We start from the raw sequence: 11,726 nt of genomic DNA on the forward strand, positions 1-11,726 counted from the left end.
TGTCTGACATTAGCTCGTACAAAATGTAAATTGCTTTGCATAAAAGCATCTGAACAAATGAATATCTTGACAGACTTACTGGATTAATTTGTTCTTAAATTGCAACTAAGCCATGTTAACAGATAGGCACCTTGAGTTCTGACCACAAATCCAGTCCCTGGCAACACTTACATTACAGAGAGATTGGCGGGACTATTTTTCTTATAGACTTCAATTCATTATGTTACCACTAAGTAATGCTTTGCAAAATCAAGCATGTCTCATTGCAGTGTGGGTTGATAGGCAAAATAACAGTGGCTGAGACGGCAAAATAACAGTGGCTGAGAAGGCAAAATAACAGTGGCTGAGAATGCAAAATAACAGTGACTGGGAAGGCAAAATAACAGTGACTGGGAAGGCAAAATAACAGTGACTGGGAAGGCAAAATAACAGTGACTGGGAAGGCAAAATAACAGTGACTGGGAAGGCAAAATAACAGTGACTGGGAAGGCAAAATAACAGTGACTGGGAAGGCAAAATAACAGTGACTGGGAAGGCTGTAACTGATTCACCGGTATATTCTAGTGGTCTGAATGTAAACAACAACAACCGTACTGTCACCCTTAACAGTCTGACGTTAGTCAAACATGATGACATCACCCTAGGTAAACAGGAAGTTACATGGAAAGGGACTCAACAACATTGTGAAAGAAAAGATACAATATGCCTCAGGGGTTCAAACCTCAGGGGTTCAAACTTTTTTTGGCCCACAACCCCATTTTGATATCTGAAAATTCTCACGACCCCAACCATGTGAAAGAAATTTACTTTTATATACACTGCTCAAAAAAATAAAGGGAACACTTAAACAACACAATGTAACTCCAAGTCAATCACACTTCTGTGAAATCAAACTGTCGAATTAGGAAGCAACACTGATTGACAATAAATTTCACATGCTGTTGTGCAAATGGAATAGACAAAAGGTGGAAATTATAGGCAATTAGCAAGACAACCCCAAAAAAGGAGTGATTCTGCAGGTGGTGACCACAGACCACTTTTCAGTTCCTATGCTTCCTGGCTGATGTTTTGGTCACTTGTGAATGCTGGCGGTGCTTTCACTCTAGTGGTAGCATGAGACAGAGTCTACAACCCACACAAGTGGCTCAGGTAGTGCAGTTCATCCAGGATGGCACATCAATGCGAGCTGTGGCAAAAAGGTTTGTTGTGTCTGTCAGCGTAGTATCGAGAGCATGGAGGCGCTACCAGGAGACAGGCCAGTACATCAGGAGACGTGGAGGAGGCCGTAGGAGGGCAACAACCCAGCAGCAGGACCGCTACCTCCGCCTTTGTGCAAGGAGGTGCACTGCCAGAGCCCTGCAAAATGACCTCCAGCAGGCCACAAATGTGCATGTGTCAGCATATGGTCTCACAGTTGCTCTCGGTGTATCCGCCGGGTGTATCCGCCGCAGTGGGTGTATCCGCCGCAGTGGGTGTATCCGCCGGGTGTATCCGCCGCAGTGGGTGTATCCGCCGCAGTGGGTGTATCCGCCGCAGTGGGTGTATCCACCACTGTGAGTGTATCCGCCGGGTGTATCCGCCGCAGTGGGTGTATCCGCCGCAGTGGGTGTATCCGCCGGGTGTATCCGCCGGGTGTATCCGCCGCAGTGGGTGTATCCGCCGCAGTGGGTGTATCCGCCGCAGTGGGTGTATCCGCCGCAGTGGGTGTATCCGCCGCAGTGGGTGTATCCACCGCAGTGGGTGTATCCACCACTGTGAGTGTATCCACTACAGTGAGTGTATCCACTACAGTGAGTGTATCCACTACAGTGAGTGTATCCACTACAGTGAGTGTATCCACTACAGTGAGTGTATCCACTACAGTGGGTGTATCCATTACAGTGGGTGTATCCATTACAGTGGGTGTATCCATTACAGTGGGTGTATCCATTACAGTGGGTGTATCCACTACAGTGGGTGTATCCACTACAGTGGGTGTATATGGCAGATGGAGACATATTCATAACTAGAGTGCAGAGTCCTGCCCTCCAACCCGCCCTAGATGGAGCCCCATCTGTGCAAAAGCCCACCATTCGATCCCATATGGAATCTGTTTTTCATCAGTACGGCCACGCAGCCCACTGAACATCCCCTGTGCCGTTTCATGCTCGTGAATCGTGAGACAGAACAATACGTCCTCGTGAATAGAACCCCCAGACATGTATAGCGAACAGAAGTCAATGCATGAGCATCTTGGCCCTCACAGCTACCGTCCATTTGGAGAGCATGAACTGGGGAGTTGAGTGGTTCAGTCAGTTTCCTCTTGGTTGATAGCAATAACATCAATTCTTTGTTGAACAGTGATATCTAAAAACAAAGGTATTGATGTGAGTTTCTGTGCCTCTGCCTCCCCACACATTGTTTTCACCATGTCAATTGCAGCCGCCCGGTAATGTCAAAGTCTCTGCAACATTGTGTGGTTTCATAACGAAGCGGGCCTAGTCATTCACCGTGGGAATGATTCAAGTATGGCCTTTTCCCATGATCTTAAGGGCGCTCTCTGGTTTAAATTTATCTTTTAGATTGGGAAATGTTTTATTTAGATTTAAGGGTAACCACATTATAATGACTGCGATATAGACAATATTATAATGTAGTATACAGTGCATTGAGAAAGTATTCAGACCCCTTTTCCACATTTTGTTACATTACAGCCTTATTCTACAATGGATTAAATATATTTAAAAAAAAAGATTTACATAATTATTCAGACCCTTTGCTATGAGACTCGAAATTTAGCTCAGGTGCATCCTGTTTCCATTGATTATCCTTGAGATGTTTCTACAACTTGATTGGAGTCCACCTGTGGTAAATTCAATTGATTGGACATGATTTCGAAAGGCACACACATGTTTATATAAGGTCCCACAGTGGATGTTTTTTTCTCTGACATGCACTAAGCCATGAGGTCGAAGGAATTGTCGGTAGAGCTCCGAGACTCTCAGACCCTGAGAAACCAGATTCTCCGATCTGATGAAACCAAGATTGAACTTTTTGGCATGAATGCCAAGTATCACGTCTGGAGGAAATCTGGCACCATCCCTATGGTGAAGCATGGTGGTGGCAGCATCATGCTGTGGGGATGTTTTTCAGCAGCAGGGACTGGGAGACTAGTCAGGATCGAGGGAAAGATGAACAGAGCAAAGTACAGAGAGATCCTTGATGATAGCCTGCTCCAGAGCACTCAAGACCTCAGACTGGGGTGAAGGTTCAACTTCCAACAGGGCAACGACCCTAAGTGCACAGCCAAGACAATGCAGGAATGGCTTCGGGACAAGTCCTGAATGTCCTTGAGTGGCCCAACCAGAGCCCCAACTTGAACCCGATCGAATATCTCTGGAGAGACCTGAAAATAGTTGTGCAGCGACGCTTCCCATCCAACCTGTAAGAGCTTGACAGGATCTACAGAGAATAATGTGAGAAACTCCCTAAATACAGTGGTGTAAAGTACCTAAGTAAAAATACTTTAAAGTACTACTTAAGTTGTTTTTTTGGGTCTGTACTATTTATATTTTTGACAACTTTTACTTTACTACATTCCTAAAGAAAATAAATGTACTTTTTACTCCATACATTTTCCCTGACACCCAAAAGTACTCGTTAAATGTTGAGTGTTTAGCAGGACAGGAAAATGGTCCTACTCACATACTTATCAACAGAACACATGGTCATCCCTACTGCCTCTGTTTAGTGAGTCTGCCAGATCACAAACTGCATCATTTGTAAATGATGTTTGAGTGCTGGAGTGTACCCCTGGCTATCTGTACATTTTAAATAGAAAGAAAATAGTGCCTTCTGCTTTGCTTAATATAAGGAATTTGAAATGATTTATACTTTTCTTTTTGGTACTTAACTATATTTGACCAATTCCATTTACTTTTGATACTTAAGTATATTTAGAACCAAATACTTTTACTCAAGTAAAAGTCACCCAAATACTACATGAGTCATTTTCTGTTAAGGTATCTGTACTTTAACTCAAGCATGACAATTGGGTACTTTTTCCACCACTGTCCAAATACAGGTGTGGCAAACGTGTAGCATCATACCCAAGAAGACTCGAGGCTGTAATTGCTGCCGAAGGTGCTTCAACAAAGTACTGAGTAAAGAGTCTGAATACTTATGTAAATGTTATATCATTTATAAAAATAAAATAATTCATATACACATTTGCAAAAACGTCTAAACCTGGTTTGGCTTTGTCATTGTGGGTTATTATGTGTAGATTGGGGGTGGGGGGGGAATTATTTAATCCAATTTTAGAATAAGGCTGTAACGTAACAAAATGTGGAAAAAGTCAAGGGGTCTGAATACTTTCCGTATGCACTGTATATATATATACAGTACCAGTCAAAAGTTTGGACACACCAACTCACTCGTCTTAATGTGGAATTTCTTTCATTCTTAATGTGTTTGAGCCAATCAGTTGTGTTGTGACAAGGTAGGGTTGATAGCCCTATTTGGTAAAATACCATCTGTATAAGTCCATATTATGGCAAGAACAGCTCAAATAAGCAAAGAGAAACAACAGTCCAACATTACTTTTAAGATCTGAACGTCAGTCAATCCAGAACATTTCAAAAACTTTTAAAGTTTCTTCAAGTGCAGTCGCAAAAATCATCAAGCACTATGATGAAACTGGCTCTCATGAGGACCGCCACAGGAAAGGAAGACCCAGAGTTACCTCTGCTGCAGAGGATAAGTTCATTAGAATTACCAGCCTCAGAAATGTGCAATTATCTCCACCTCAGATTTCAGCCCAGATAAATACTACAGAGTTTAAGTAACAGACACATCAACATCAACTGTTCAGAGGAGACTGCGTGCATCAGGCCTTCATGGTTGAATTTCTGCAAAGAAACCACTACTAAAGGACACCAATAAGAAGAGACTTGCTTGGGCCAAGAAACACGAGCAATGGACATTAGACTGGTGGAAATATGTCCTTCTGGCTGATGAGTCCAAAATTGACATTGAGTTACAACCGCCGTGTCTTTGTGAGACGCAAGAGTAGGTGAACGGATGATCTCCGCATGTGTGGTTCCCACCGTGAAGCATGGAGGAGGAGGTGTGATGGTGTGGGGGTGCTTTGCTGGTGACACTGTCTGGGATTTATTTAGGATTCAAGGCACACTTAGACAGTATAGCTACTACAGCATTCTGCAGCAATACGCCATCCCATCTGGTTTGCACTTAGTGGGACTATCATTTGTTTTTCAACAGGACAATGACCCAACACACACCTCCAGGCTGTGTAAGGGCTATTTGACCAAGAAGGAGAGTGATGGAGTGCTGCATCAGATGACCTGGCCACCACAATCACCCAACCTCAACCCAATTGAAATGGTTTGGGATGAGTTGGATTGCAGAGTGAAGGAAACGCAGCCAACAAGTGCTCAGCATATGTGGAAACTCCTTCAAGACTGTTGGAAAAGCATTCCACATGAAGCTTGTTGAGAGAATGCCAAGAGTGTGCAAATCTGCCATCATGGCAAAGGGCGGCTACTTTGAAGAATCTCAAATATAAAATGTATTTTGATTTATTTAACACTTTTTTTGTTTACTACATGATTCCATATGTGTTATTTCATATGTGTTATTCCATAGTTTTGATGTCTTCACTATTATTTTATAGAAAATAGTCAAAATAAAGAAAAAACCTTGAATGAGTAGGTGTGTCCAAACCTTTGACTGGTACTGTAAGTATACAGATTTCTTCTTTCAGCATTTGGGAAATTCTCCTGCATCCCCATTTTCATATCATACTCCTAGTTTGGGAACCGCTGCTCTAAATTCATCTGGAAATAACCCATTCAAACATGATCTTCCAGATACGTAATGTCCCCAACTCCAACTCTCCACTCGTAAATCAAGTCAAACAATTAGCGGAAGCGGACAAGAGGTAAAGTCAAAAGTTATTTTCCAAACGGAGGAGGATGGTGGGAGGACCCAAGCAGGCCTCTGGGTTACATACAGGATGCTGGCTGGCTGGTTGGGGGTAGGCTGTAGATAAATAACAGTGAAGCACTATTGGGAGACACAATATGTCATTGTTCAGCGCTAGGCTAGCTATGGCCTCCACGCTGCCTGGATGACAGTGCAGGCCTGTGTACTAACTAGCTAACAAGCTCAGTCACATTTTAGTCTCTCTCTCGCTCTCTCTCATGAAGACATCTGACTGAGACAGTGTTTAAAGTCCAGCACACGCTGTCCCTCTTCCTTGGGAAAAACATTAGGACAGTGTGCAAGGAGCTTCTTCTGTACACACATGGTTAGATCGACCACTTAGAGCAGAAAAAAAAAAACACAGACAAACTCCCAGAAAGTCATTACAGCGCAACATAAATCAGGAGTTCATCTGTGTCCTCCCTGTCGCTCTACAAAGGAGGAGAGACGGCAGTACAAGACATAAATCTGTACACCTAGATGACAGGCCTAAGTATCTCTTTCTGACGCATAAAGCAATCTACATTACTTACTGTACACTATTGTTATTTTACTGCTGCTCTTTATTATTTGTTAGTTTTATCTCTTACTTTTTTTTAAAGGTATTTTCTTAAAACTGCATTGTTGGTTAAGGGCTTGTAAGTAAGCATTTCCCTAAGGTGTACACCTGTTGTATTCGGCGCATGTGACAAATACAATTTGATTTGACTACAGTTAGTATCAGTCACATGACAATCAGTCCAATGCTGTCAAATCCACCCCTTCTCTCCCTCAAAATCACATTTTATTAGTCCCATACACATGGTTAGGCAGATGTTATTGTTGAGTGTAGCGAAATGCTTGTGAGTGTAGCAAAATGCTTGTAAAAATGATTTTCTGGGCTAACAATGTAAGAGACAATACATTAAAAAACAAAAATACTGCAAAGTTTCCTGTAGTCATTAGAATGTGCCCCCTTTAATGTATATTTGCATGGCGGCTCTGGAGGGCAATTCCAAGGTAACGGAATTTTGCTTTGGCTCAGATTCTTCACTTTAAAAAGACCACGTTTTCCAAAAAATGTTTAAATATCTGCCCCCGAATTAAGACTCAAAAGATAGCTGACACCCCATTCTTTATGCAGACATGACACCTTGAGTTTGAAAATAAATATATGGGTTGTTGAACTAGAAAATGCTTAATTATGAATAACGAATATACATTCTTTCCATGGTGATATATCCTGAATAAGTACACAAAACTAGAAATATGCAATTTTTTATTTATTTCACCTTTATTTAACCAGGTAGGCTAGTTGAGAACAAGTTCTCATTTACAACTGCGACCTGGTGAAGATAAAGCAAAGCAGTGCGACAAACAACAACACAGAGTTACACATGGGATAAACAAGTGTACAGTCAATAACAATAGAAAAAAGAAAGTCTATATACAGGTTGTGCAAAGGGCGTGAGGAGGTAAGGCAATAAATAGGCCATAGTAGCTAAGTAATTACAATTTAGCAAATTAACACTGGAGTGATAAATGTGCAGATGATGATGTGCAAGTACAAATACTGGTGTGCAAAAGAGAAGAAAAGTAAATAAAAACAATATGGGGATAAGGTAGGTAGATTGGATGGGCTATGTACAGCTGCAGCGATCGGTTAGCTGATGTTTAAAGTTAGTGAGGGATATATAAGTCTCCAGCTTCAGCGATTATTGAAATTCGTTCCAGTTATTGGCAGCAGAGAACTGGAAGGAAAAGCCGCAAAAGGAGGTGTTGGCTTTGGGACCAGTGAAATATACCTGCTGGAGCGCGTGCTACGGGTGGGTGTTGTTATCGTGACCAGTGAGCTGAGATAAGGCAGCGCTTTACCTAGCAAAAACTTATAGATGACCTGGAGCCAGTGGGTCTGGCGACGAATATGTAGCAAGGGCCAGCCGACGAGAGAATACAGGTTGCAGTGGTGGGTGGTATATGGGGCTTTGGTGACAAAACGGATGACACTGTGATAGCAAACTGGATGCAGTCTGAGTAGTGTTGGAGGCTATTTTGTAAATGACGTCACCAAAGTCGAGGATCGGTATGATAGTCAGTTTTACGAGGGTATGTTTGGTGGCGTGAGTGAAGAAGGCTTTGTTGCGAAATAGGAAGCCGATTCTAGATTTAATTTTGGATTGGAGATGTGTAATATGAGTCTGGAAGGAGAGTTTATAGTCTAGCCAGAAACCTAGGTATTTGTAGTTGTCCACATATTCTAAGTCAGAACCGTCCAGAGTAGTGATGCTAGTCGGGCGGGCGGGTGCGGGCAGCGAACGTTTGAAAAGCATGCATTTAGTTTTACTAGCGTTTAAGAGAAGTTGGAGGCCACGGAAGGAGTGTTGTATGTCATTGAAGCTCGTTTGGAGGTTTGTTAACAGTGTCCAAAGAAGGGTCAGATGTATACAGAATGGTGTCGTCTGCGTAGAGGTGGATCAGGGAATCACCAGCAGCAAGAGCGACATCGTCGGCCCGAGAATTGAGTCGCCCCCGAGAATTGAACCCTGCGGTACCCCCATAGAGACTGCCGGACAACAGGTCCGGACAACAGGCCCTCCAATTTAACACACTGAACTCAATCTGAGAAGTAGTTGGTGAACCAGGCGAGGCAGTTATTTGAGAAACCAAGGCTGTTGAGTCTGCTGATAAGAATACGGTGATTGACAGAGTCAAAAGCCTTGGCCAGGTCGATGAATGGCGGTTATATCGTTTAGTACCTTGAGCGTGGCTGAGGTGCACCAGTGACCAGCTCGGAAACCGGATTGCACGGCGGAGAAGGTACGGTGGGATTCGAAATGGTCAGTGATCTGTTTGTTAACTTGTCTTTCGAAGACCTTAGAAAGGCAGGTTAGGATAGATATAGGTCTGTAGGAGTTTTAGTCTAGAGTGTCTCCACCTTTGAAGACGGGGATGACTGCGGCAGCTATCCAATCTTCAGGGATCTCGGACGATACGAAAGAGGGGTTGAACAGACTGTTAATAGGGGTTGCAACAATGGTGGCAGATAATTTTAGAAAGAGAGGGTCCAGACTGTCTAGTCCAGCTGATTTGTACGGGTCCAGGTTTTGCAGCTCTTTCAGAACATCTGCTATCAGGTGAAGGAGAATCTGGGGAGGCTTGGGCAAGTAGCTGCGGGGGGTGCGGAGCTGTTGGCCGGGGTTGGGGTAGCCAGGAGGAAAGCATGGCCAGCCGTAGAGAAATGCTTACTGAAATTCTCGATTATCATGGATTTATCGGTGGTGAGAGTGTTACCTAGCCTCAGTGCAATGGGCAGCTGGGAGGAGGTGCTCTTATTCTCCATTGACTAAACAATGTCCGATTTTTTTTTTTTTTAAGCAAAATTAGAAAATATCTTTAAGATGTTTTATTTGGTAACGGAATTACAAATCAATGATTCTTATAAAACTTACAGAAGGCAAAGAATTAACCCAAAACTAAAATACAAAGTGTTGATATTAGTTGACAGGGTTCTTTATGTCAACATTAGGGTTTTTATGTACAGTACCAGTCAAAAGTTTGGACACACCTACTCATTCCAGGGTTTCTCTTTACTTTACCTATTTTCTACATTGTAAAATAATAGTGAAGACATCAAAACTATGAAATGACACATATGGATTCATGTAGTAACGAAGAAAAAAAAGTGTCAAACAATTCTAAATATATTTCATTTTTGATATTCTTCAAAGTAGTCACGCTTTGACTTAATGACAGATTTGCACACTCTTGGCATTCTCTCAACCAGCTTCATGAGGTAGTCACCAGGAACACATTAAGGAAAGCAGGACAGAAAATCAAAGTGGATGTAATGTTAACTCTGGAGGTTTGAAGTCGTCTTTGTTGACTAGTTAATGTAATTGGAAATAGTTCTGTATTGATCCGTAGCGTGAATTACTTCTACTTAATTGAACCTTTATTTAACTAGGAAGCCAGTTAAGAACCAATTCTTATTTACAATGACAGCCTACCAAAAGGCAAAAAGCCTCTTGTGGGGTCTGGGATAAAAATAAAAGACAAAACCCACATCACGACAAGAGACAACACAGCACTACATAAAGAGAGACCTAAGACAACAACATAGCATGGCAGCAACACATGACAACACAGCACTACATAAAGAGAGACCTAAGACAACAACATAGCAAGGCAGCAACACACGACAAGACAGCAAGGCAGCAACACATGACAAGACAGCATGGTAGCAACACAGCATGGTAGCAACACAACATGACAACACAGCATGGTAGCAACACAACATGACAACACAGCATGGTAGCAACACAACATGACAACAACATGGTAGCAACACAACATGACAACACAGCATGGTAGCAACACAACATGACAACACAGCATGGTAGCAACACAACATGACAACAACATGGTAGCAACACAACATGACAACAACATGGTACAAACATTATTGGGCATGGACAATAGCACAAAGGGCAAGAAGATAGAGACAACAATACATCACGCAAAGCAAAATTACATGTGAAACGCTGTTACAAATCTATACTACACTACGTCACATATAAAACCTAAAACAGGGTCATGATGATGATGGCTGTAGTGTCCATCTATAGACAGAGAGAGAGGCCTCTGGAGGTCAATGATTCTGGTCAGTGTAACGTTGTCCATCACACTGAATATCTAATGACCAAAGACTGACCCAAGCAGCTCTGAGACACTCATACAGGAGGAATATAGAGGAACTATCATCTGGGCCTTACTACGAGTGGCACTGACACTGAACAACATAACATTCAGACATTCTAAATTAATAATCTCACTCAACACAATTCCAGAAAACAGAGCTGAAATTGGTTAGCATCTTAAATGAGAAATGCCAGTGATTATTTTAAAGTGGTTATGTCTCTCTGTCCTCTGCACTGTCTAACAAATAACTTACTGATTCAATCAGGTTTCAGCTGTGAAACTATACAACAGACAGATTCCAAGACTCCCAAAACCCACTCAAGATGAAGAGGGTCTGATGTGCCCCTGGCAAATCTACAATGGGGTGGGTCTGTAAACCCATAGCCTACAGCAAAACAGACAGGTGATAGTATAATGGGTGAAATGTTACAATAGGCTCACCATGTGGCGTCATAAAATTGGCTACTCTTAAACATGGTAATATATATATTTTTTTTTAATTGTCAAATGAATCATTACACAGAATCCATTTAATTATTCTGCGGTAGGCCTACACAACTCTACAAGTAACATATGACGATAATATTGATAAATAATACTGATAATTTAAATCATTATTAGTCCTATAGCAAAATAACAACGTATTGAAAAAGAGCGCTCTCTCACAATCTCATGCTGCGACATGTCGCTCACACACAGTGCGAACTCCGACACGCTATTAGTCTAATAATATGATAATCATGCATTACCATTTGCTGTGTTCCGATGTGCGTGGTTGTTATCCCAATGGAACGTCTACATTCTTGAAACGCTCGGTTTTTTGGTTGAGCAGAAGAGGAAGAACTAAATCTGTCGGCAACTTTTTTGCAATGGTCAGGTTACTCCGCAAAGTATCAAGGATATCGTACTTAAAGGGGAGGGCGGCGGAGGAGTTTAGCCGACATTTTTCCTGTTCAACAAACTCATTATCCCACAACTTAAAAAGACATCATGGTAATTCATAAACAGAAATTATATATTTTGACTGCACTACTTTGCCTTTGCAAGAAAATAAGAAAAAAAAA

General features: G+C 42.1%; 1 protein-coding gene across 1 annotated transcript in view; it reads right to left on the minus strand.

Moving 5' to 3' along the window:
• arap3 (ArfGAP with RhoGAP domain, ankyrin repeat and PH domain 3) overlaps window positions 1-11,553 on the minus strand; it is a 42,243-nt gene extending 30,690 nt beyond the window's left edge. Inside the window, exon 1 of the mRNA XM_055927772.1 lies at window positions 11,412-11,553. The gene's annotated coding sequence lies outside the window, so the exon portion shown is untranslated. The remainder of the gene's footprint in view (window positions 1-11,411) is intronic.
• Between the last annotated feature and the right edge of the window lie 173 nt (window positions 11,554-11,726).

The sequence above is a fragment of the Salvelinus fontinalis genome, chromosome 6 (genome assembly GCF_029448725.1).
Source record: "Salvelinus fontinalis isolate EN_2023a chromosome 6, ASM2944872v1, whole genome shotgun sequence".
Classification (NCBI taxonomy): domain Eukaryota; kingdom Metazoa; phylum Chordata; class Actinopteri; order Salmoniformes; family Salmonidae; genus Salvelinus; species Salvelinus fontinalis.